This window comes from Cervus canadensis, chromosome 18, assembly GCF_019320065.1.
Source record: "Cervus canadensis isolate Bull #8, Minnesota chromosome 18, ASM1932006v1, whole genome shotgun sequence".
Taxonomy (NCBI): Eukaryota; Metazoa; Chordata; class Mammalia; order Artiodactyla; family Cervidae; genus Cervus; species Cervus canadensis.
In genome coordinates, this window is record NC_057403.1 from 24,993,510 (window position 1) to 25,019,506 (window position 25,997).

Consider the following 25,997-nt stretch of genomic DNA (forward strand, 5'->3'; position numbering starts at 1 on the left):
CACACCACTGGCAACTGTTTGGATTACTTGCCTGTATTCCTAGTCAACAGAATACCTCTCAACAGTGTTACAACACACATCACCAGGAGGGCTGACAAAGTCAGCATGTGGGCCGGATTCGAGCAGAGGCTGCTGGTTTGTGACTTTACGTGACTGGTCTTCAGCTTTGCCTGCAATGAGGGCCTGAAGGCAGCCCCATACTCTGCTGGGCCCCAGGTCCCAGGCCAGGCTGGGGGTCCAGGCCGGCAGCACTCAGCAGCCTGGCCGTGTCCTGGGGTCAGCCTGACAGGGTTCAGAGGATCAGTCTTCAGAGGCCCCGTTTGGGCTGGTTGGGAAAAAAAACAGTGGCCGCGAAGCAACCCTGACTTGCTTATGCAAACACCTCTGACAGATGGGCTTTGCTGATGGCATTTTGTTCCCGCTCAGTCAGAAACCCCCAATTCGCTTTGCTCTGTGAAAACACACAGATGTTCTTGAGGCCCCAGTCTCTCTGCACAAATCCCTCCCGGAGCAGGTGCCGCTGCGTCTCCCCGTGACGTTCCCAGACTGAGTGTGTGATCCCCGCAGCCTCCCTGGGACTCAGGGACCAGTGCACACGGGTCCCATTCCAGCTGCCTTTGTCGAGCTCCCTCTGCCTAAAAGCCCTCTGATCACCCTGACAGGGATGCTCACAGCCTGAGCGCCAGCCTGCCTGGGTTCAGACACTGCTGTGCCATGGACTAGTCACTGAAACCACGGCTCAGTTTTAATCTGTAAACTGAGGGTAATACCCTCTAGCTCAGGGTCCCTGCTATTATCACCATTCCTTCACATCTCTTTGGCAGGAGCTCTTCCCCCTCCCCCAATGACAGAAGTGCACGGGGATGGGGGTGTGGGTGGGGTGGGGGTGGGTACAGGACCTCAGCAGAGCATGAAAGGCTGGAGGGTGTCCTGCAGTGATAGGGAATATGGATCTGGCTTTTCCTGCATGTGAGTTGCAAGGGATGCTTGGGTTCTTTTCTTTCTTTTTTAAAAATATGTACTTGTTTACTTGGCTGCGCCTAGTCTTAGTTGTGGCACACAGGATCTTCAATCTTCACTGTGGCAGGCAGGATCTTTTAGTTACAGCATGTGGGATCTAGTTCCCTGACCAGAAATTTAAACCCAGGCCCCTGGCACTGGGAGTATGGAATCTTGCCACTGGACCACCAGGGAAGTCCCTGGGATCCTTTCAGGGCTACTTGGCTCCTGCCTGCTTTATACGATTGCCCCTCTGGCCCCCTTTTGATTCTATGAGGCACGATAAATCTGCCTCTGCCCAAGACTGTTAAGTCAGGCTTCTGCTGCTGGCATTTGAGGACCCTGACGAATACGCGGTGCTGTGAGCAAAGAAGGCAGCCATGGGTGGCAGAGGAGAACAAACGGGGTCCAAGCAGTGGCACAAGGAGAAGCAAGTGACAATGGGTGAGTCAGGTGGGAGGCATTTGGCTGCAAGTAATGGTAGATGAGATGGCTGGATGGCATCACCGACTCGATGGGCATGAGTTTGAGTAAACTCCGGGAGTTGGTGATGGACAGGGAGGCCTGGCGTGCTGCGATTCATGGGGTTGCAAACAGTCGGGCACGACTGAGCGACTGAACTGAACTGAATGCTATCATCCAATGGTGTCTTGGGCAATGAAGACATTTCATCATCTCATGGAAGAAGGAGGCGGCTTGGGCCAGGTGAATGATGTCAGGCGCTTTCTCTACCCCCCCCCCCCCCCCCACTGTCCTGCAGTGTGCAGCTGGCTTGCATCTTTGACTGCGGCCTCAGGGTCACAAGCTGGCAGCTACAGTCATGCTTCTCGCCGCACTATTGGCAAAGGCTAAAGAAAAGATGATGTAAGAGCGTTCTTCTTACCTATCTGCTCTAACCAGGAATGAGGACGTTTGCCAGAACACTGCCCCTACCTCCAAAGACTTTCTTTTATGTCTCATTGACCAGAATGTGGTCACTATGGCCACTCTATTTGCCAGAGAAGCTGGTGAAGCGAGATCTGTGACTATTCTGGTTGCCCTTGGGCCAGGGAGGACTTATGTCTGGGGCTGGCCACACTGGTTCCCTGAAATCATCACGGTCTGTTAGGTAGACTGTGTTAGGTCTGCAGGCAACTTATGGTATATCTGTTTAAATGCTCCCAGACTGTCATTTGTGAGATGCTGGGGAACTAACTTGGAGCTGAGAAGACACTTCCTTATCAGGCCCCCAAAGCCTGGTGGCTAGCACGGCAAACTGACAGGCTAGCACCATGGCCCCAGCATCTTGGTTCTAAAGGGCCCTGCAGAGCAGGGCCACAATGTCTACCAGAACCTCACAGGGCAGAGCAGAAGGGAAAAACACAAGTCTTCCGGTGTTAAGACATTTATAGTCTGCTCCATGACTTCTTTTTCTAACAACAGCCCAGATTTCCCTTTGAGAATCTGCCTCCTCTAATCTCCATCCAATGGGCTAGAGGAGGGCTTCTTCTCAAGGTCAGGAACAAAATCACATGACCCAAGCAGAACCACAGACTCAGTGATGGCTTTGCTAGAAATGCTGGGGCTGAAGATTGTGCTTTATCCTCTTACCCCAAGTAGGAAAGGATGTGAAGGATGGAATCACTGCAGCCATCTTGTGATCATGAGGGGAGAATCGTTTGTGAAAGGGGCAGAGGTCACAGCCAACTGGGGGCTTACAGTCACTATATGAGTCTCAACATCAAGCCTGAACCTGGAGCCAACTCTATTCTACCTTCAGACATTTTTAGTTACATGACGAAACAACAACAAAACATTTATAACAACTGGTGATTCAGTCATTTCTTGCACATACAAGTCATTCATTTGACCAGTAAGAACTAGTTCTTAAAACTTATTCATTCATTCACTCACACAACAAATATCTACCACATTCTTAAAGCACTAAAAACTTATTCACTGTGGAGAAAAGGGAATCCTCTTACACTGTTGGTGAGAATGTAAACTGGTGCAGCCACTATGGAGAACAGTATGGAGGTTCCTTAAGAAACAAAAACCAGAAATACCATATGATCCAGCTAACCCACTCCTGGACATGCATCTGGAGAAAAACATGGTTCAGAAGGATACATGCACTCCAATGTTCACTGGAGGGCTGTTTACAACAGCCAAGATATAGAAGCAACCTAAATGTCCACTGACAGAAGAGTGGATAAAGAGGATGTGGTACATGCTAATATATACAATGGAATACTACTCAGCCACTAAAAAGAATGAAATAAGGCCAATGCAGTAACATGGATGAACCTGGAGATCATCATACTGAGTGAAGTATGGCAGACAAAGACTTAGAGGTGGAATCTAGAAAATGATACAAATGAACTTATTCACAAAACAGAAACCTATTCACAGACTTAGAGAATGAAGTTATGGTTATGAGGGGGAAGAGCTGGGGAGGAGGGAGAATTAGGGAGTTTGGGATTGACATGGACCCACTGCTATATTTAAAACAGATAACCAATGAGGATCTACTGTATAGCACATGGAACTCTGTGATCAATACTTTGTAATAACCTAAATGGGAAAAGCTTTTGTAAAAGAATAGACACATATTTATGTAAAAGTGAATTACTTCGCTGTATACCTGAAACTAACATAACATTGTTAATCAACTATATTCCAGTATCAAATGCAAATTTAAAAATCACTCATTCAACATTTACTAGGCATGTATAACCCATTCATTCCACAAATATTTCAAATCGGTTAATTTAGTCAATAAATTTTTTAAAGCATCTACTATTATGTGCTGCTGTTGCAGGAACTGAAGATAGAGGATGGACCACGCCTTCTTTTAAGAATGTACTTCCAGTAGAAGGAAGCCAGAGGAATGAGTAAACAAAGACAGAAAACAAGGGAACTTCAAAGGGTAGTCAGTCATATAAAGGAGTCAGTGCTGGGACAGGGTGGGAGGAGGTCCTACCCTGAAGGCTCAGAGAGGGGGTGCCCTCTGGTGGGGGTCAGCACTAAGAGAGGGTGCCTGTTTTGTTCCAGGTGGGCTGATGAGCAAGGCTGACGTGTCCGGGCAGGGAAGCTGGGAGAGGCTGTGTACAAGGGGTTGTCCGAGGCCACGGTTCTCCCCCTTAGCTGTCCATTAGAGGCACCCAGGGAGCTTTGTAAAAATACAGGTGTTCCCGTTCCTTCCTCAGAGTGCCTGAATCACCTGGCTGGCGGCGGGGCCCAGGCATGAGCGTCTTTTAAGAGTTCTGCAGCTGACTCCAGTACGCAGCCAGGGCCGAGGACAGGGGGAGACACGCAGACAGCAGAGAGAGGGGGGTCTGGTGTCAAGCCTCGAGAGGCCGCCAACGCCAGAGGGAGCGAGCGCCCCGGTTCCAGGGGGCTCAGGCCGAGGGACAGGAGGGCAAGTGTGATGCAGGGGGGCCCGGAGGGGGAGGTGGTCTGGGGAGGACCAGGGGGTCCACAGGGCTGGATGCTGCCGAGAGGATCACCTTTGGTGGCGATTACTGGTCTGAAGAGGGCGTCCTTGGTGGCTTCAGGGGTAAAGAACCAGCCTGCCAATGCAGGAGACTCAGGAGACACGGGTTTGATCCCTGAGTTGGAAGATCCTCTGGAGGAGGAAATGGTAACCCACCCCAGGATTCCTGCCTCAGAAAGGCCGTGGACAGAGGGGCCTAGTGGGCTACAGTACATGTGGTCGAAAAGAGACACGACTGAGCAACTGAGCACACAGCACTGGTCTGAAGGGCACTGGTAACGACTGCAAGGAGGTATTGCAGAGGGCTGCCGCTCCAGGGAGCCTAATTCACACCCCTCAGCGCCGGTGTTGCTGGCCCACCATGGCTTCCTTCTGCCAGCTCTTCCACACCCCAGGCAGGGTTCACCTCTGTCCTCCCCTGGCTGAGCTCTCTGGGGTCTGGGCTGCACACACACTCACCTACAAGAGTTAGCCCACTGGATTTTTAAAAAATGTATTGATTTGTCTGTGCTGGATTTTTGTTGTGGCACGTGGAATCTAGCTCCCTGACCAGGGATGGAACCTGGGCCCTCTGCACTGGGAAGGTGGAGTCTTAGCCACTGGACTACCAGGGAAGTCCCAAGTGCACTGGATTTTTAAGCCTCTGAATATCTTTTGTCCTCCTCAGGCCTTGAACAGCTCCAAGTCTGTGGTGGACTGGAATCTAACATATGTGTTCTTGCTACGTGGGTTGGGAAGAGGGGAAGGATAATATGGTGGTGATGTTTGTAACAATAAGGCTAACACTATGAGTTCTGATGGATCACATGTGGCGCTACCCTCGTGGGGTGTATTAATTTGTGTGTTATCATTATCCTATTAAATAGGAACCCTAGCATGCCCATGTTACAGATGAGGCAAGGGTAACATGGCCAAGTCACAAGCTGGCAAGTGGGGCAGCTGGGATGCAAACCTCAACAGTCTGGCTCCCATACCTTCCCCGCTCCACTCTCGATAAAAGATACGGCAGGTCCCACGGGTGTGCTGTGTGAATACGTGAGTGACACATGTATCTTCAGAATCAATTTATAAGGACAAAGCTCTAGAATGTCAGCAACAGCTCAGCAGATTTCAGATTAGGAGTCTGTTTTTTTCCTCCTATATCTTTCCCCACTTTATTGGAAATCTGAGCAAACACAGGACCGCTTTAGAGCTCCCCTAGGAAACAAGATGGATGGGATTCTCAGAAATCTCATTAGGAAGTTATCACGGCAGAGGCTCTGCTCCATCAGCCCAAAGAACAAGAAGCAGGGCCTTGACCATAGCCATACACTACTGTGATCTGTTCTGTACTCTCAACAGTTCTGACACCAAATGTGTAGGTTTTCCATACCAAGCAACTCTTCAACTGGATGTCCTACAATTTAGCTCAGTCCTCAGACTAACTACCTGCTAGTTAGCGCAGACCCCAAAGGTGAAGGGCTCAGTCCAAGAAGACTATCCCCACCTCAGACCCCAACAGCAAGAAGCAGGTCCCCAGGTTACCCGCACTTCTGTCTGACTTGGCTACAGATCAGGGGTTCCCAAGAGCCTTTCCTCAAGCTCCATCATGTGTGATAATAGCTCACGGCACTCAGGGAAACACTACTTCCTTTTTAAAAAGATTCTTTCCCCATTTAGGTTATTAGAGAGTGCTGAATAGAGCTCCCTGCGCTATCCAGTGGCATAGTGTTAGTCGCTCAGTCGTGTCCGACTCTTTGTGACCCCACGGACTGTTGCCCACCAGGATCCTCTGTCCATGGGATTCTCCAGGCAAGAATACAGGAGCGGGTGGCCACTCCCTTCTCTAGGGGACCTTCCTGACTCAGGGATGGAACCCAGGTCTCCTGCATTGCAGGCAGATTCTTTGCTGTCTGAGCCACAGTGCTATATAGTCGGTCCTTATTAGTTATCTATTTTATATATAGTAGTGTGACTTCCTATTACTGGCTTATTATAAAGGATACACATGAACAGTCAGATACACAGGACGAAGCCCAGAGAGGTCCCAAGTGCAGAAGTTTCTGTTCCCATGGAGTTTGGAGTCTGGTGCCTTCCCAATACACGGATGAACTCATCAACCTAGAAGCTCTCTGAACCTTCCTTTTCAGGGTTTCATGGAGATTCCGTTACGAAGGCAGGGTTGACTGAATCACTGGCCACTGGTGATTAACTCAACCTGCAGCCCCTCTCCCTTTCCCAGAGGTCAGGGGATGGGATTGAAAGGTCCAACCCTCTAAGCCCGTGGCTGGTTCCTCTGGCAACCAGCCCACCCTGAAGCTATTCAGGGGTCCACCAAGAGTCACCCCTCCAGCATAAACTCAAGTAATGGTTGAAAGGAGCTTATCTTGAATAACAAAAAGATGGTATCACCCACATCAGTCAAGGGTTTTATAAGCTCTTGTGCCAGAAACCTGAATGAAGAGCAAAATATTTTTCTTATTATATCATAATATCACACGGTAAGAACCTGTACTTTAGTATTTAACCTCAAATAGCCCCATGAATGGGTGTTTTTTTTTTTTTTGAATGGGTGTTTTTAACTAAATGTTCCCAGGCATCCAGGAGGGGTCCATGTTCCTACCTAGCAGTCAAGGGCAGCCCCCACATGGGCAAGGGCAGCCATATAGAGCTATTTCACCCAAACAGGTCAGAGTTCCCCAGTGGCTCATCCTGTTTCTAATGATATAAATCAGTTAATGGTCTTTTCCTCTTGAATGAATAGGAAGAACGAATTGGAATTTTAGGTGTGCATATTGGTTGTTGTTTAATATTTATTTAGTTGGTTGTACCAGGACTCAGCTGCAGCATGTGACTTCTTAGTTATCACATGTGGGAGCTTGTTCCCTGACCAGGGATTGAACCCAGGCCCCCTGCATTGGGAGCATGGGGTGTTAGCCACTAGACCACCAGGGAAGTCTCATATTGCTGTATTGAATCCAGCAATTCCCCTTCTAGGAACTTCTCCCTCAGGTGTTCACCCCAGTGCACCCTGACAGACAGGCTCAAGGTGGTTCAATCGCAGGCCCGCTCACACTGCCCCACTGCTGTGATATGGGAGCGCTGGAACAGCCCCAGTGCCCAGGAGCAGAGGATGGGTTAAGCGTGTCTGGCTGCCTTTACTCCAGGGAAGGTGCCGTTTCTGTGATAAACAGTGAGGGAGTGCTGTGTCAGGCAGGGAAATCGTCTCCACAGCCTGAAGTGAATGAGCTTGGCTCCTACTTATGGAGTGCTTACTGTGCACCAGGTGAAATGCTTACATAATACATTCACCCATTTCATCCTGACCGGCCTGAGAGGGAGGGACTAACCGAGGGCCCTTCAAAGACATTTAAAGACAATGCATGGACCTCCCCGGTGGTCCAGTAGCTAAGACTCCTCTCTTCCAACGTAGGGCTGGGTTTGATCCCTGGTCAGAGAACTAGATCCCACATGCTGCAACAAGGATCAAAGATGCTGGGTGCTGCGACTAAGACCTGGCACAGCCAAATAAATAAATACTAAAAATAAGTAAACAAAGTCAATGCAACTGAGTCCAGACAGGCTTAGTGACTTGCCCAAGGTCACTCAGCTAGAAAGCATGGTTTGTTTTTCATTTGGCCACGCTGCGTCTTTGCTGCAGCGCTCAGACTCTCTAGCTGTGGTGCACGGGCTGTACAGTGTGCGGGCTTAGTAGCACGTGGCATGTGGGATCTTCCTGGACCAGGGATTGAACGTGCATCCCCTGCCCTGGAAGGTGGATTCTTCACCACTGGACCACCAGGGAAGTCCCCCCCCCACCCCATTACGTTTAAATGAGGGGGGGGGCAAATTTTGTTAGTGTGAGTGTGTATGTACATAAATCCTATAAAATAGACAAGAAAGTGTCTAGGAAGACATCCGTCAAACTGTTAAGCAGTTACCTCTAAGGAGTAAAATGGAATGGAGATAAAGGAAAACTTAAAAAAACAAAATATTCTCTCCCTGGCTATATATAAACTTTTACAAGCATGCAAGTTCAAGGCCCTCTTCAAGATTCCTCCTATGAGGCTCTGTCTCAAATCCAAATCCTAGAAAGAATGGGTCATGCATGTCTTCTTCCAGACCTTTCTCTGAAAGTCTATAAGGAAATGCTCACAACTGCATAGGCGATGGGCGACTCAGGCTGGGATTAGGTTTTCAGTTTTCAAACTGGAGCCTGGGAAGGGAAACATGGGGGTGGAGCGAAAGCCACGCCACAAACACCCTGATGGATGTGGTTAGAATGGAAGAGCCACCCCGCCCCCTGGATTGAGCACAAGTCCCCACCTCAGTACTCTGCCCACCTGATGCGAAGAGCTGACTCACTGGAAAAGATCCTGATGCTGGGGAGGAGAAGGGGACGACAGAGGATGAGATGGTTGGATGGCATCACCGACTCAATGGGCATGAGTTTGAGCAAGCTCCAGGAGATGGTGAAGGACAGGGAGGCCTGGCGTGCTGCAGTCCATGGGGTTGCAGAGTCGGACATAAGTGAGTGACTGAACAACAACGTCGCCTCTAGCGCCATGGAGTCTGAAAATACACGTCTTTCCAAGTGGAGATTCCTCTGTGGTCTGACAGGATGCTTGCCCCTGGACACTCTGAGGGAAGGAAGCGGCACCCATCTCGGGCTTGTGTGTTCCCCAGAGAAATGGGAACAGCACTTACCCAAAATGCTTAAGCTGGAGTAAGTGCTTATACCCAGAGATGAATCTTTTTTTAAATAAATGAGTTAACAGCTCCATGGCTGCTTTTCTTACTTATTAGCAGAGATCAGAGATGTTTCCTGATGTGACAGCAGCAGCAGAGAGGTTAGAAGCAAAGACCATTCAGGTTCAATTCCCACCTCTAACCTCTTAGTTAGACCCTGGGCGGGTGACTTAGACGCCTGATACCTCAGTTTTCCCATCTGTAAAATGGAGATAATAATAGGGCATAACTCTTGGAGACGTTATGAACTAATGAACGTAGAGACTTAGAATAACCCTGGCAAACAGTGATATATAAATATTAGCAGGTGGCTCAGTGGGAAAGAATTCACCTGCCAATGCAGGAGACATGGGTTTGATTTCCTGGGTCGGGAAGATCCCCTGGAAGAGGAAATGGCAACCCATTCCAGCGTTCTTGCCTGGGAAAGAAATCCCATGGACAGAGGAGCCTGGCAGGCTACAGTTCATGCAGGGGTCACAAAAGAGTCAGACACGACTGGGCGACTAAACAACAACGAAAATTACCATTTTCATTTATGTAATAATAATATCTCAAGCAAACAAATAGGACCAAACATGGCCTTGGAATGAACTCTGGTTCCTCTGGGCTCAGAAGCTAGCCAACCTTGAACAAGCCCCTCCTTCCTGGTGGTCCCAGAGCCAGGAGGGCACCCGCTGCCGAGTCCCTGGGGGGTCGGGTGGGTCGGGTGAGGGTGTCACTACCTCCCTGAAGCACATGTGGATGGAGCATCTTGTTCCAATTCTGGGTGCAGCCCTGCTCACTTCAAATGAGGCTTTGAAATGCACAATTAAAAAAGGATGCTTCCTGGAGTCCGGGCACACGTGCCAGGCCCACCCAGGAGCTGCGGCGTGGCTTGAGGAGTGGGGGACAGTGATAGAGCCGGGCTGGGGGCCTCGGTGGTCAAGGGGAGATCCTTCTCGGGAGACTTAATCGGGAGCACAAGCCCCTCTCCAGGAGTCAGACACCCCTCAGGGGATCACCCCACTTATACACCCAGTGTCACACCACAAGCACTGGTGTGGTTGTGCCCATTTATTTATTTGGTTGGCTGTGCTGGGACTTAGCTGGGCATGTGGGATCTAGTGCCCTGACCAAGGACTGAACCTGGGCCCCCCTGCATTGGGAGTGTGGAGTCTTAGCCACTGGACCACCAGCGAAGTCCCTGTGCCATTTATTTTGATATTGAAGCTTTTCAGTCAACGGCTGCTGCCTTGAACCCCAAGTGTTCCCGCGATCACTGTTTCGGACAACGCTGGGCCCACAGGGGCTTCCAGGACCCTGCTTCTGACTCTGCTCTCGTGGCCGCTGCTGGTCGGACTGGTGGTTAAATATCAGTCCGTCCCCCTCTCCCAGGGCTCACTCCTGTGGCCAGGTCAGGCTGCCTTTGGAAGATGATGTCTTGTCAGCGTGGAGCCCGACTTGCTAACTAATCCCAGCTAATTGCCACTGCTAAGATCACATCTGCTGGGCCTGGAGATTAAATCAATATTTGACAATCTTGATTAAACAGAGCCAGAGAATCCTCGTCAAGGAACATCTGTTAAAGCCCTGTTCTTTCCAGCCTGCTCCTGGGGGGCCAGGCTCCGCTTGTCCTCACCTGAGGATGGCTCTGCGGTGGGGGTGGTGGGCAGTGGACCCCCCCAGGAACACTAAGAAGCCTCCCCATGATGAGAGGGCGGGGAGGGGGTGAGGGGGACACAGAGAGCTGGGCCCTGATTTCCTGGGTGGCGCCCAGCTGCCAACAGTAACTACCCCTCCCCCATCCAGAGTGCAGGCTCCCTGCAGAGAACCTGCCACAAAACTGAACTTAAGTTTCCTAACGACCCTTGAAGGCAATGCTCTCAGCACCTCCACTTTAAAATGGGGAAGGCAAGGTTCTGAGAGGGGACATTACGTGCCCACTGTCAGAGGAGCAGGGGTCTGAACCTTGGTCTGGCTCACTACTCCAGAGTCTGCCGCAAGATCACTCGGGGGATCCCTGCACATGAGTACAAGCTGTCAAAAGAAGGAGCCAAATCTGGCTCTTATGGAGCCAGGAGCCCAGGCTGGAGGCCTGCTCCTAAGGTCCATTCCCCTAAGCTGCATGTAATAATGGTGGCCCCGCTAAGAAGCACTGGCCTCACGCCTGGCCCTCCTCAATCCACACCGCCTCGTAGGGGAGGGCCTTACTGTTCTCTCCACTTTACAGAAAGGAACACTGAGGCTCAGAGTGGCAAGTTACCTGTCTGAGATCACCCAGTGAGGAAAAAGGCAAAGATGGGGCTTGAACCCAGGTGGGTGACTCTATGGCCATAGTAACTACTGTCATTTCTAAAAAGCAGGCATGAAGCCGTGAATATGGTGAGTCTTCAGTAAACACCTGGCCTCTGTTCCTGGGTAATTTCATGGCAGAAATTAGGCTCCTGCTCTGGAGTCAGATCTCCTGGGATCAAATACTGGCCCCAACACAGACCAGAGAGGATTAACAGTGTCGCCTTTTCAGATTGCTGGAGGAGCCCGAGATGACCTAAGGCCCCACTCCCCACAGTAATGGTGCTTAAAAAGCACTCATACACCCTCATCCAGGATTAACACACACACACACACACACACACACAATAAAAATGAAGACAAAGCAGCTACATTCAAAGTACCTTCATGGGGGTGGGGAGGGTCAGACACCCAGATGTTCTGCAGCCACTGTCAACCACTCTGTCCCCAGGTCCACAGCAGCTCCAAGATCTGGGCGAGTCCTCCATAATCCAGGGAGTCCTGGATTTCCTGAGTCCATTTAAAAAACCCCAAGCCAAAACTACCACGGCAACCAATCAGTCACTCAGCCAGATAACCAACTAGCCAACCAGCCACCTGGCAAGTTAGCCATCGAACTGGTCTCAGTTTGCGCCCTCGATCCCTGTCTGTCTGCATCTCTGTCCCACGTTTCTGTCTCTGCTCCACCTCTCTGTGTCCCTGTTCCCCTCTCTCCACGTCCCTGTCCTTGTTCTGTGTGTCTCTCTCACACATGTGCACGCACAGATGGCCACATCATGGCCCTGCACATGTCGGATCCCTGAGCACAATCCCGTGCTAATTCACTACGGGGGATGTGTCGCAGGCCGGCAGTCTCTGCCTGATCCCTCTGTTAAGTTCCTTCCAGATTCCAAGTTCCCAACATCTGCAGCTTGAGACCATACATACATACATATATGTATATATATCCAGTCTCATCTCCACCCCGAAGGGCAATCTTAAAAGGAAATGGGCTATTTTAATTGGAGAACAAACTCAGAAACTTCAAGAAGTAATTTAGAAGCATGGCCCACACTCTTACCAAAAAAAAAAAAAAAATTAGTATTAAAAAAAAAAATTCCCAGCTACCTATTTTATGTTTATATAGCTACCTAGGTCAACACAGGGCTGAAATCTGGGAGGCTGTGCTCCAGCTGTCGGCAGTTACCCCAGGGAGGGGAGCAGTGGTATGCATACAAGCGATCATCCTGTCCTGGACCCTAAAGCTCCCAAACTTCCCAAAGTCACACACCTTCACTGACACCAAACAGACCACCTGGGCTTGTGTACTTGACAGACCACCTGTGCTATTATTTACTTAAGACGGTCCTTTCAACCAACTCACTCACTAAAGCCTTAATAACAACAGTGTTGAAGTTACTATTTTTTCTTCTAATACTCATCAAACAAAGTGCACAAATGCGATCCTTCGTAAGACTTGTCTGTACAGCAGTGTGAACGAGCTTTCATACCAGAAATGCACTGACATCCAAACCAGGATGCAGCTCCCAGACATGATCCTGGGGGGGGGGGGGGTTTAAAAAAAAAAAGCCAGACGGAGAACGACGTAATATGGGTTATGATTCCATGATGGTAAAGTTCAAAAACAGGCAAAATGGAGCCACGATCTGCAGAGTTGTTTACACAAGTGACCAAACTTCAAAAGCAAGACACGGTGAGCAGGGAAGTCCTGAGAGCGGTGGCTTCTGGGAGAGGGAGAGGCTTCTGGGGGTGCCAGCAAGATTCTCTCCTTGATCCGGGGGTTACAGGAGTGCGTACCTTATAACTGTTCTCCAAACTGTATATTTACGTCTTGTGTGCTTCTCTGTGCCTATGTTACGTTCCCCAGTAACAAAGTTTTTAAAAAGTCTTTTGCATTGTACGAATTCTTTTTAAAAATGAGATCATACTTCTATTACATAATATGAGTATTATATACTATTGTACTCATATTATGTAATTTTAAAAAGCAGGTAAATATGTGTGAAAATCTCAGCTGTTTGATCTCTGCAGACCCACTCTGAAGTACCTGAGGGCCAGTTTTATGCCTTTGTGGGTGGTGCATACACACACACACCCCCACACACACCCCAGTTGCTCTCAGTCTCACACACACACCGCAGTTGCTTGTGTGCGTGCACACACACATACACACACACCCCAGTTGCCCTCACTCTCTTTTCACTATCCTGCCACACACACACACACACACACCCCTGTTGCTCACTCTCCTCTGTAAAAGGATTCCACTTCCCAGAACCTGCAGGGCCACTTGGCCCGTGTGAACACAAACACCCTGGGCAGGCTGAGGGAAGGTGTACTTCCTCCTAGCCCTGGGAGGGGAGGCGGGTGTAGGGAGAGGAGGGGTGTCTCACAGTATCCGTTTCAGGACAAATCGTCAAGTGACATCTGGGGACAGAGTGGGGGGGGACGGACAGCCACCTGAGAAATGCAGGAGGGCTTCGGGGCACAGGGCTGGGTGGGGGCCCCTCACGGTACCAGTGAGCTCTGAAGGGCTCCTGACCAGAGACTGGGTGCGCAGCCTCCTCTAGGGCCCACATACCCGCTGACAGCTGGCGGGGACTGCAGCTCTGTTTGAACAACACCATAATCAAACATCCTTTCCCAGGACTGCACGCAGGATAGGTACTCAGAACAAGGCCCAGGCTGAGGAAGACAGGCTGGAAGGGGCACTGGCCGTGAGCAGGCGAGGGCAGGGGCTCTCTGGGAGCTCAAAGGAGCCCAGGAAGCCAGGAAACCAGCCACTCACTTGCAGGACAACCACTTTTTTAAATGGTCACAGTTGGTGGAACTTTTAAGAGGAAACCTGGCAACAGCTTTTAAAAACGTTCTTACCTTCCAGTAGAGCTACTTCTGGAAACTGATCCCAAAGAAACAGAAATGAAGAAAAAAATTCATGGCATTGGTTATAAAGGGGGAAGAAAAAAGAACCAACCTCAATGTCTAACAGGAGAATGGTTAAATATATTACCACATATCCTTATAATATTACACATTATTATTATTATAAATGCAGATGCAGTCATAGAGAAAAGATTGGAAATAAACTGCAAAATGTTCATCAGGATTATGTTTTGGAGTTGGTACTACCAGTGATTTTTTTTTTTTTTTAATTTATTTATTTGGCTCCACTGGGTCTTAGTTGTAGCATATGGGATCTAGTTCCTGACCAGGGATCACATCCAGGCCCCCTGCATTGGGAGCTCAGAGTCTTAACCACTGGACCACCAGAGAAGTCACCCAGTTATTTTTGAAAATGTGTTCTTTATACCTAAACATTCCTATATTTTCCCAATTACCTTTAATAAATGTTTTCAAAATCAGGGGAACAAAGCAATAAGTTTTCATTCATTTAATTGATTTCCTTTCACTAGAGGAATGTTTCCTGAAGTTTCTGTAATAAAGCACTGAATGAACTAGACCCCCTGTGCCCCATGGCTGGAGGGGAAGATATATATATAAATTGAGTGCCCTTATCAAACATGCACATTAGAATAAGTGATGTGAAGAGAGAATGAGCTGATGGAGGACAAGAACAGGGTGCTGTAGTGTGGGTGATCAAGGAAGCCTTCTCGGAAGTGGTGGTATTTAAGCTCTGAAGGATGTGAAGTTGATCAGAGGGAGGGAGGGTGGTAAGTGAGGAGTAGAGATAAAGAGCAAGTGGAAAGACCCCAGAGTGTTGAGGAGTCTAGAGTTGTCCTTCATGGCAGGTTTAGAAGGCAGTGACCCAACTTGGCTGCCACGTAGATGATGAACTTGGTAAGTGGCAGAGTCAGTCCCCCTGGGAGCTGGGGTAGCCGTCCTCGCAGAGGGCAGGAGTGGCCTTGCCCAGAACGGGGGTGGTGCTCATGTAGAGAAGGGGAAGGGCGCGGACCGGAGAGGGTCTGGCTGCCTCCTCACACAGGAGGAACTCCAGGGCACTCAGTCCTAAATTGAGTACCAGGTGGGAACAGGCTAGACCAGGTCACCAAGATGCAGGCCATCCCTTCTGCTCTCAGCCCCACGCTGTTCAGACTACAGAGGGGCAGAGGTGAGCAAACGAGCCATCACAGGGCAATGTGTTTGGGCTGGCAGTCACCTCGTAGGGCTGCGTTCAGCTGTGAGAAATGTGACAGGTTTCCAAAGAAAAGTCAGTCCCTACCCTCTGATGGGATAGGATGTGCAGTATTTCAAAATCCTTCCTGGGCAGGCTTTTGTAAGTGCTGCTCAGGAGACCTTAAGGCAAGGAGCATCCCCAATGGGTAGATAAGGAAATTGGGTGCAAATCATGGTGTTTCTTGATAACAAGAGTAAGAATTCGGGCCCTCGGTTGTGAGAATACTGTGACTCTCCACCCAGGCCTGCTCCTGTGCTAAGCACCCATGCTAACCATCCCATGCTGAATAGTTCATAATTGTGTCTGCATAGACTTCACTGGTGGTGGTGATTGGTGGTTTAGTCGCTAGGTAGTGTCTGACTCTTGCAATTCCATGGACAGTAGCCTGCCAGGCTCCTCTGTCCATGGGATTCTCCATGCAAGAATACTAGAGTGGGTGCCATTTCCTTCTCCAGGGGATCTTCCCAACTCAGGAATCAAACCTGGGTCTCCTACATTGCAGGCAGATTCTTTACCAACTGAGCTACCAGGGAAGCCCATGGACTTCACTGCTGGCTGTCAAATCCAAATCCATTTTCTTCCTGAATTTGTTTTGAGCAGTGGGATGTACATCCAAAAAGACTGCCTTCTCAGGTTCCCTTGTAGTTATCACTAATAGGTGTCTCATTCTGGTCAACAAGAGGTTAAGTGGAAGTCCACTGGGCATGGGGGAAGAGGTCTTCTGGTAAAGTTATTGCTTTCCAATAAAAAGGAGCACATCCTCTGCATCCTTCTCCTTCCTGGAATGTGGATGCCATAGCTGGAGGTGTGGCAGCCATACTGTGACTGTGAGGCTGAAAGCCACATACAAGGATTCAGGAGCCCTCTCTCCCAGCCAGTGGCCCTGTGCCAGTCCACCCACACTGCTTTCCTTCCCATGTGCAAGAGAAACTATGTTGAGACATGAGGTCCTAACCAGATCCTCATTTTACAGATAAGGAAATGGAAGCTCTTGGAGGAAGGGTCACTAGCCCAAGGTCACATACAGCCAGGAAGAGATAAGGCTGGAATGTGAGCCCGTACTCTAACCACTTCATAGTATCAACGGCTCCTGAATCTTAGTGAAGAATACTGGCTTTGCAGAAAACCTGGCTTCAATTTACTTCTCCATTCAGTAGTCTGCTTGTCTACTCCCCTCACTAGAAGCACAAGCTTCCTTTGCTCTGAACTGGGCTGGTGGTGGGTGCTCCCAAAGGAGCAATGACCAATGCCCTCTTATCAGTCAAGACTGTACTCTGCTACAAGTAAGCTAGGGAAGGTGGAGGGACTCTTCTGAAAAATGGGGGCCCCACCACTGGCTTTACAGGAAGCTGTGAGGGTTCAATGAGGAATGAATGGAAAGCACAGTGTCCAGCTAGTGCCCAATAACTGTTTCCATTATTACTAGCACAGAGGTACAGTGTGGATCTCCTCCTCCAAAGACCTCTTCTTGTGACCAAAAGCGTTCACCATCTCTAGGGAATTCTTGGATGCAAAGATGATTTCTCGACACAACCCCTAACCCTAACCCTAACTGAGATGATTTCTCACAGACCAAATACCCCCAGGATTCCCAGCGAATTCCTAACTATTCTGCCAGCAGCCTCCTCACTGCCCTGCCTTGCACTGGTCTTGTCTTCTGCTTGCAGTGGCTGCCATGTATGCCAATCTTTGGGAACCCAGTTCCCAAGCCACCTCCTGGGTGAAGCCTTCCCTGATTTCCCCAACCCACCTGGCGCTGCCCCTCAGGAAAGCTACGGGACCCCTCTGTCCGGCCCACTGACTGCCTGATGTGGTGTCTGGAAAGGCCGGCTACCTGGCACTCCTATCGGGGACTGTGTTAGCCTCCACAAGACCAGCTCCTGTGGTCTTATGGTCTGTACCGACTCTCCCAGGAGTGCTGGCACCTCCAGGACAAGTTCAAGTCCATCTGATGAATGGGACAAAGAATAATCACACTGCCCAACATTCATATGGGGCCTACTATGTGCCTGGCACTGTTCTAAGCACTTCATGCGTATTAGCTCATTTGATCAGCACAACAATCCTTTGAGAAATGTCAGTATGTGTTAGTCGCTCAGTCGTGTCCGACTCTTTGTGACCCCATGGACTGTAGCCCACCTGACTCCTCTGTCCATGGAATTCTCCAGGGAAGAATACTGGAGTGGGTTGCCATTCCCTTTGAGAATGGTACTTTTATTAACCCCACTTTACATAGGAGGAAATTGAGGCACAGAATGAAGGAACTTGCCCAAGGTCACACAGCTGGTTAATGGCAAAGCTAGTTTCAAATCCTGCAGACTGACTCTATACAGTCCCTGTTTTTAACCTCTAGGAGCTCTTCCTCCATTGCAAGAATAAATGTGCAAATGTCCACGGCATGAAGAGAGTCACCTGGGGCCAGGATGGAGCAGCAATAAAGTTCACTTTTTTCTCCCTAAGCCACAGCAAACACTCTCAACTGGCCTCCCCACATTTTAAACCCCCTCTCCTTTGTTAACCTGCCAATATTGAGGCTGAAAAAGCTAGATATTCACTTTTCCAACTGAGAAGGCTGCTAGAAGATAGGAACGCTTACTCATAAAAGAGCGGTATGGCAGTCCTAGCTGGCTTTCTGCTTTCTGCCTTGTGGCTGAGAGGACATGTTACCTGGAGCCACAGCAACCATTTTGCAACCATGAGGAAGGGTCAAGATGATCTCAAGAGTGCATTCTTGGGGCCCTGACATGTGGAGCTGTGGAACCAATCTCAGAACTACCTTTTCTCTGGACTTCTTGATCAATAAGCCACTGTGAGTTGACTCTGCATTACTTATATACCAGGGTGAGACATAAAACAACAACATGGTAACGGGCAACCAGAATGGACGGTGAACACCAGTCTTGTTTGTGTCCAATTACTTAAATGTGAGCTCCTTGAGGGGGTCACTGCCAGTGCTGTGCATGGCTGTGTCTCAGCACCAGCATAGTGACTGGCACAGCGGGCACACGGGTGACATTTGGTGACTGATCCTCACCGATGTCCTTGGTGATGGTGGCCAACTGCTGGGAGCACAGGCGCTACAGTCTGAGTGCCAACGACAGTACCTTCCAGCTCCAAACAGGGCACCTCAGCTCTCTGAGCTTATGTCTCCTCATCTGTGAGGGCTTACCTCACAGGATTCCAGAGGAAGCATCGATATCTGTACGTCTGGAGCACTTAGCATAGGACCTGATGCCAGGGATGGGTGGTAGCTGCTATCACTGTCAACCTCTCTTCCTCCTCAGTATTCTTGCCTGTCAAGTGGCCACCATGACCTGTTTCAGCTTTAATGAGCTAGAAATCTGAAACAGTCCGGTACAAAGCATCCTCGCAAGCAAATGTTAATTCTTGTCTTTGACTTGTCACCTCCTTGTAAGATGGAAATAACTCAAGTACCTCCCCTCACAGGGCTGACATGAAGAGTAAGTGGGTTCATATGTAAAGCTCCGAGGGCAGCGCCTGGCACAGGTAACCACCGGGAGGCGTTAGCTGGTATTACCACTACTCGTATGTGGATTCCTGGTACACTGCTCCCTAGGTGTGTGACCGTGGGCAAGTTACCTAACCCTCCGCCTTTCTCTGGGGGCTTCCGACCTGACATAAAGAATCCGCCTGCCAATGCAGGAGACGCAAGAAATGTGGGTTCAACCCCTGGGTCGGGAAGATCCCCTGGAGGAGGAAATGGCAACCCACTCCAGTATTCTTTCCTGGGGAATCCCAGGGACAGAAGAGCCTGGTGGGCTACACTTCATGGGTCACAAAGAGTCGGACACGACTGAGGGAGTGAGTACATGGTACACATGGTGAGGGTGGAGAAGGAGGCAGAAGGCAGAAACTGGACATGAATCACTACACTTCTTCGAAAGAAAATCTTTCTTCTCCAATGGCATGACCTGTTGGGCCTGACAACTTGTTAACTTAGCCTCGGTCACTGAGTCTGGAGGCCTTGCCCAGCTGTGGCCGGTGTTTGGTTGTCTACTCAATACTCACTCACCTCTTCCCCTGGAAGATGTACCCCAACTGGTCAAAGGCAATCAGGGCATGGCATTCCTCTGGTGATCTGACTGGCCAGGTGAGGAGAGCACGTGACCTCAGCTGGACCAGTCCTAGACTAAAGGGAAGTATTTATAACCCATGAGGGACTGGGCTCTCTTTTTCTTCTCTCTCTCTTTCCTAATATCTGGAGACAGGAAAGCAGGTGGCCCTGACTGTCACTGGCAGCCATCCTGGGACCAAGAGGCACATGGGTCATATATAGATAGAGAGAGAGAGAGAGAGAGAGAGAGAGAGACTCTAGGATGAAGCTAATGCTGAGAACCTAGATGGCAGACATTTGAGCTGCTGACCCTACCTGGCCTGATACCCACTCACTTCTAGACTTCTAAGACGGATTAAATGTCTTTACCATTTGGCCAGATGATACCAAGGTTTTTGTTACTTGCAACTGAAAGCATCCCTAAAACCACAAAGTAGGCAGCTGTTTTTAGTTTGGGGACTTCCCTGGCGGTCCAGTGGCTAAAAATCCTGCAAGAGGGACATGGGGCATCTGCGACATCGACAGGAAGGAACGCAGCATCGAGAAGGTTTACAAGTCTCAAGGTGTGCGTCCCCTGCCTGGTGGGACAACACGACACATGGGATGCTGCAGAAACAGGCTGTCGGGTTGTCCCTGGCGCCCGAGAGCTCAGGAAACGTTATGCGGTGGTTACTCCTTTCCTTCATTCTTCATAAGAGCCAAGCTGCAGCCAGTTTTCTATGTTCTATTTGTCCTGAACTCAGCAGGGGGTTAATCCCCAGCTGACTCAGCTGAGGATGACAGACAGGACGAGAAAGCCCAGCCTGGCTCTCCTGCAGAGACTCTGTTCCTGAATCAAAGGCTGGACTTCTGGATCTGAGAACCCTGAGATATGACTACAGCTAGGCTCTCTGAAGTGGCTCACGGCCTGAGGACCTCGGCAAGGACACCCCACTGGCTGCGGTGTACCATCACTCCATCAGGATCAAGGGAAAGGCCTGAACGAGATGAAAGGGGCTCAGAGAGACCTGCCCTCTGTAGCCGGCCTGCCCTGGGGCCAATGGCCGCTCAGTCGTGAGGCTGCCTCGTGACCCTGGACCAGTGATTTCACTTGAGCTGCCTCATCTATAAAATAAGGACAGAAGTACCCACTTCACAGGACTGTTGTGTGGATAAAATGAATGAATATGTGTAAAGTGCTTAGCATGGAGTCTGGCACAGAGTAAAGGCTTAAGAAATGTGAGCTATCTTTTTTCAATCGTTAAGATTTGATGGTATGTATGCATCAATTATTGAAGTATAATTACATATAGTAACACATATCAGTTTTAAGTATACAGTTTGGGGACTTCCCTGGTGGTCCAGTGGCTAAGACTCCATGCTCCCAATGATGCAGGGGGCCCAGGTTTGATCCCTAGTCAGGAAACTAGATCCCACATATCACAAGTAAGAGTTCACATGACATAACCAAAGTTCCCACATGCTGCAATTAAGATACAGAGCAGCCAAATAAATAACACGTACGTTTTTCCCAGTAGTCATGTATGGATGTGAGAGTTGGACCATAAAGAAAGCTGAACATCAAAGAATTGATGCTTTTGAGCTGTGGTACTGAAGACTCTTGAGAGTCCTTTGGACTGCAAGGAGATCCAACCAGTCATTTGTAAAGAAAATCAATCCTCAATATTCATTAGAAGGATTGATGCTGAAGCTCCAATACTTTGACCAGCTGATTCAAAGAGCTGACTCATTAGAAAAGACCCTGATGCTGGGAAAAATTGAAGGCAGGAGGAGAAGGGGAGGACAGAGGACGGGATGGTTGGATGGCATCACCCACTCAATGGACATGAGTTTGAGCAAGCTCTGGGAGATGGTGAAGGACAGGGAAGCCTGGCGTGCTGCAGTCCATGGGGTTGCAAAGAGTCGGACACAACTGAGTGACTGAACACCACCACATGTATGTGTATGTGTGTTTTATATATATAATTTTGACACATGTCTACACGTGTAACACACACTCTGAACAAGACACGGAGGCTAGCTGACTAAACATACTAAGTGCCTTATTCCAGGAGTCATCCCTGACCCTCTCCTATGGAGGCTGGTCAGCTGTAGCCCTAAAAGGCTCCCCAGCCAGCTCCCTTTCCTCCACATTCTGGTCTCCTTGCCATGGCTCTGTCCTCCAGTTGCTCTGACTGCAATCTCTAAGTGTGATGTTATCACTTAACTGGCCAGGCCCCTCTCCAGTCTGAAAACCCTTCAGGGGCTGACCTCAGGGTAAACTCTAAACCCCTCCCATGGCCTCCAGCCCCTATGCTCTCCCTGGTCTCTGCAGAGAGATCCATCCTCCACTTCCCCGTCTCTCTCTTTCCCGTCTCACTGGTGACTTTTAAAAATAGCCATTTTTTATTGAGATCATTGCAGACTCACCTACATTTGTAAACCATGATACAACCTGGAGAACCCCAAGGTCAGAGGAGCCGGGCGGGGGTTGCAAGAGTTGGACACAACTTAGCAACTAAACCACCACCACAGAGAGATATTATATACACTTTACCCAATTTGGCACAAAGTAACATTTTACAAAAATGAAACACAATATCATAACCAGGATATGGACACTGAAACAATCTACTGACTTTATTCCAATTTCCCATATTCATTTGTGTGTATAATCCTGTTCTACACCCACTCATCACATGTGTGTGCCGTGTATCCACCAATACAACCAAGATATGAACAGTTCCATGGTCACAAAGATCCCTTGTGTTATCTTGTGTAACCACACATCCACTCCTCCATAACCATGTCCCTCACCCCTGACAACTACCAACATGGTCTCCATCTGTACGATTTTGGCATTTTAAAATGTTACATATTGCAACAACATGCATAGACTTGGAGGACAATGCGAAATAAGTCAGACAAAGACAAATACTGTAGGAACTCACTTAGGTATGGGATCTGAAAAATACAACAGACTTCCCTGGTGGTCCAGTGGTAAAGAACCCTCCCGCCAAGGCACGGGGAACGGGGTTCAGTCCCTAGTCGGGGAAGATTCCACAAGCCTTGGAGCAACCAAGCCCTTGCTCCACAACTACTGAGCCAGTTCACTACAGCTAGAGAGGAGCCCCCTCTCGCCGCAACTAGAGAAACCCCACGCACGGCAACACAGGCCCAGAGCAGCCAGAAGTAAATACATAAATAATACAACAAGCTAGTGAGTATAACAAAGAAGTAGCAGACTCACTGATAGGGAACAGATTAGTGGTTATGGGGGGGCAATACAGGAATGAGGGAGCAGGACGTGCAAACTACTGGGTGTAAGACAGGCTAAAAGGATGTATTGTACAACGTGGGGAATATACCCAATATTTTGTAGTAATTGTAAATGGAGTGTAACTTTTAAGAACTATATATATAAAAAACAAAGATAACTATCAATGATGAGTGGAAAAAATAAAATTATAGCATATACAGTAAAAAAAAAAAAAAGTTATGTAAATGGAAGCATACTGTTTGCAACCATGTGGGACTGGCTTTTTTCACTCAGCACAACTTCCTTAGGTTCATCCAAATTGGCAAGTGTATCAGTAGTTTGCTCCCTTTTACTGCTGGTAGTATTTCATTGTATGGATGCAGCACAGTTTAACCATTCATCTGCTGAGGGACAGCCAGGCTGTTTCCAGTGTGTGGCTATTATGAAGAAGCTTCTGTGAACAACTGTGTATAGAGGCTTTTGTGTGAGCCCAAGTCTTACTTCTCCGCCCAAGAGTCAAACGGCCGGGTCATATGAGAGCTGCCCACTTAGTTTTTAAGAATTTACCAATCTATTTGCCAGAGTGCCTGTACCATATGACATTCCCACCAGCAAGTGGGAGTGATCCAGTTCCTCCACATCCTTGTCATCATTCATTCAACAGATGTTTATTAAGCAGCAAACAAGAAGTGTAATTTGTATTATCAAATAGGAGCTTACATCCTAAAGGGTGTGTAGATAGGCAATACACAAGTCAACAAACTGAGTAGGTGCTAAGAAGAAAATAAACAGAGTGCTGTGATAAGGGCAGGCAGGCCAGAGGCACAGCCAGTGATTAGGAAACCAAACAGCCCAGGTTCAAATCCACCACTTCCCAGCTGCGGGGCTGAGGCAAGCGCCCTCACAGCCCTGTGCCCTGGTTTCCTCATCAGTTTCCTAAGAGAACCCATCTCCCAGGGCTGTTGGGAGGACTGAGCAAGGTAATAGCAGCACAGACCCTGGGTGTGGAATCCATCCGTTTAAAAGACTCTCTAAGCCTCTCAACACCCCAGGCAGCAATGACGAGAAGCCACAGCTCAAAGTTTTGTGGGCTTCCTGAGACAGAGTGCCCCCAAGTGCTCAGAAGGGAGACCCCCCACCCCCTCCATGGGTCAGAGTTCCCCTCTGGGAGCTCTGGGAACGACCAGACAGGGACACGGCGGAAGAGGGGACAGCAAGGCCTCCACTTACCCAGAAACCAGCAGAGGAGACGCCAGGGCAGGATCAGAGGAGTTGCTCAGGGTACCTGGGCCTCTCCGCACCCCGGAAATCTGACACCATTCCCCAGGCTGGAGGAATCACCTGAGCCCTCGCAGAGGGGCCGGGCACAGGGGCCTCCCCAAACTCTTGGGCCACAAAATAGCTGTTTCCTGTGCCGGGCTGAGGAGACCAAGGTCATCAGGAATCTCTCCTCCCCATTGCTGTCCCCGGTCTCTCCAGGGCCTGGCCCACAAGAGAGAACTGAGAGAAGCATACTGGTGGGCATCTTGCAAAAGAAACAGGGAAACGGGTGGGGCCGGGTCCCTTCTGAGAGGAGGGGATGGTGAGTCAGCAAGGCCCCGAGCCTTTCTGAGGAAGAGGCCCTGCTGCGGTGACCTGTTTCGCGGGCCTCCCTGTGGCCTGGGATGGATCCGCAAGCTGCTTCTTTCCTCAGGGCTGGTGAGTCTGGAACCGGGGCACCTTCTTATGTAAAGCTCCTTCCAGCCCTGCAGACGGACAGCCAGAGGGCCACAAAAAGCACAAGGGAGGGTTGCAGTCTCTGACCTTGACCTTGGCTTACTCTCTGGTATAAACTGTCCCAGGGGAGGAAGGCAGCCGGGAGGCCAGGCGGTGAAAGGGCGCTGCACGCGGGAGTTAAAGAACCAAGCCAGCCCGTATCACTTCTCTCCTTAAAACCCTTCCTCGAACTCAGGGGCCCCCAGAAGAAGACCAATCGTGATGGATGGTTCACCAGGTCCGGAATGACCCTTCCCCCCATCTCTCTGCTCAGGGCACATGGGCCTCTGTTCCCCTCCACCACAACACGGGGCCTCTGAACAGGCTCATCTTCCTGCCCCCAAAACACCTGGCCTCCAGCTTGCCCTTGGGTGAGCTCCTACTTATCCTTCAAGTTTAGGTTTAGGGGTCATTTCTCCAGAAAAGGCTTCTCAGACTCTCCCAACCCCACTCCAGTAAGGGCCCACCTGTTAACTCTCTCTCCAGGCATTCTGAACTTTTCCTTTAGAGTTTAACCACCAGTTTAAATTATGTTGTTATCTGAGTGATTATCTGACATGCATCTTCCCTCAGCACATGGGGAGTGCCATGAAGTCAGAATAATGGCAGTGACATTATTACTTTTAACAACAGCTCATCACGTTTATTAAACACCTACGATGTTTTTACAGCATTATCTCAGTGACCCCCCCCACCCCCCACCAAAGCCCTGTGAGGTCAATACTATTACTACCCTAATTTACAGATGGGGAAGTCACGTCAGTCCTGTCCATGGGACCAGGCACTCTGTAAATGGTTAGTCTGGGGGTGAAGGGGGACACAGATGTTGAGGGTACATTCTGATTATTCCCGCCCCCTAATGTCCAAGGTAGAGAGGAGTGGAGTCCATGGGAGAGCAGAAGCCCAGGTCCACGGAGCACATTTGTGTCACACGCTGGTTATGTATAGCCTGATTCCACGGGCTCCTTCTGGTTCTACAAGTGTTAGTCCCTCAGTCATGTCTGACTCTTTACGAACCCATGGACTGTAGCCTGCCAGGCTCCTCTGTCCATGGAATTCTCCAGGCAAGAATACTGGAGTAGGTTGCCAATCCCTTCTCCGGGGGATCTTCCCAACCCAGGGATTGAACCCGAGTCTCCTACATTGCAGGCAGATTCTTTACCATCTAAGCCACCAGGGAAGCCCTTTCAGGATCTAATGCCTCTCCAATCCAAGAAGACACTAACTGAGCATATTATTTTTTATTCTCATCTCTTGGCCATGCAGCACAGCAAGTTCCCCAACCAGAGATTGAACCCGCGTCCCCAGCGCAGAGTGTTAA

General features: G+C 49.5%; 1 protein-coding gene across 7 annotated transcripts in view; it reads right to left on the minus strand.

The window, feature by feature from the left end:
- Positions 1–25,997, minus strand: part of SIPA1L3 (signal induced proliferation associated 1 like 3) — a 254,722-nt gene that overhangs the window by 111,502 nt on the left and 117,223 nt on the right. The window contains exon 1 of one of the 7 annotated variants that reach the window (XM_043437893.1): positions 24,152–24,397. The exons of the other annotated variants lie outside the window; for them this stretch is intronic. The gene's annotated coding sequence lies outside the window, so the exon portion shown is untranslated. Of the gene's footprint in view, positions 1–24,151; positions 24,398–25,997 lie in introns of those variants that run through there. 7 annotated transcript variants of the gene reach the window in all.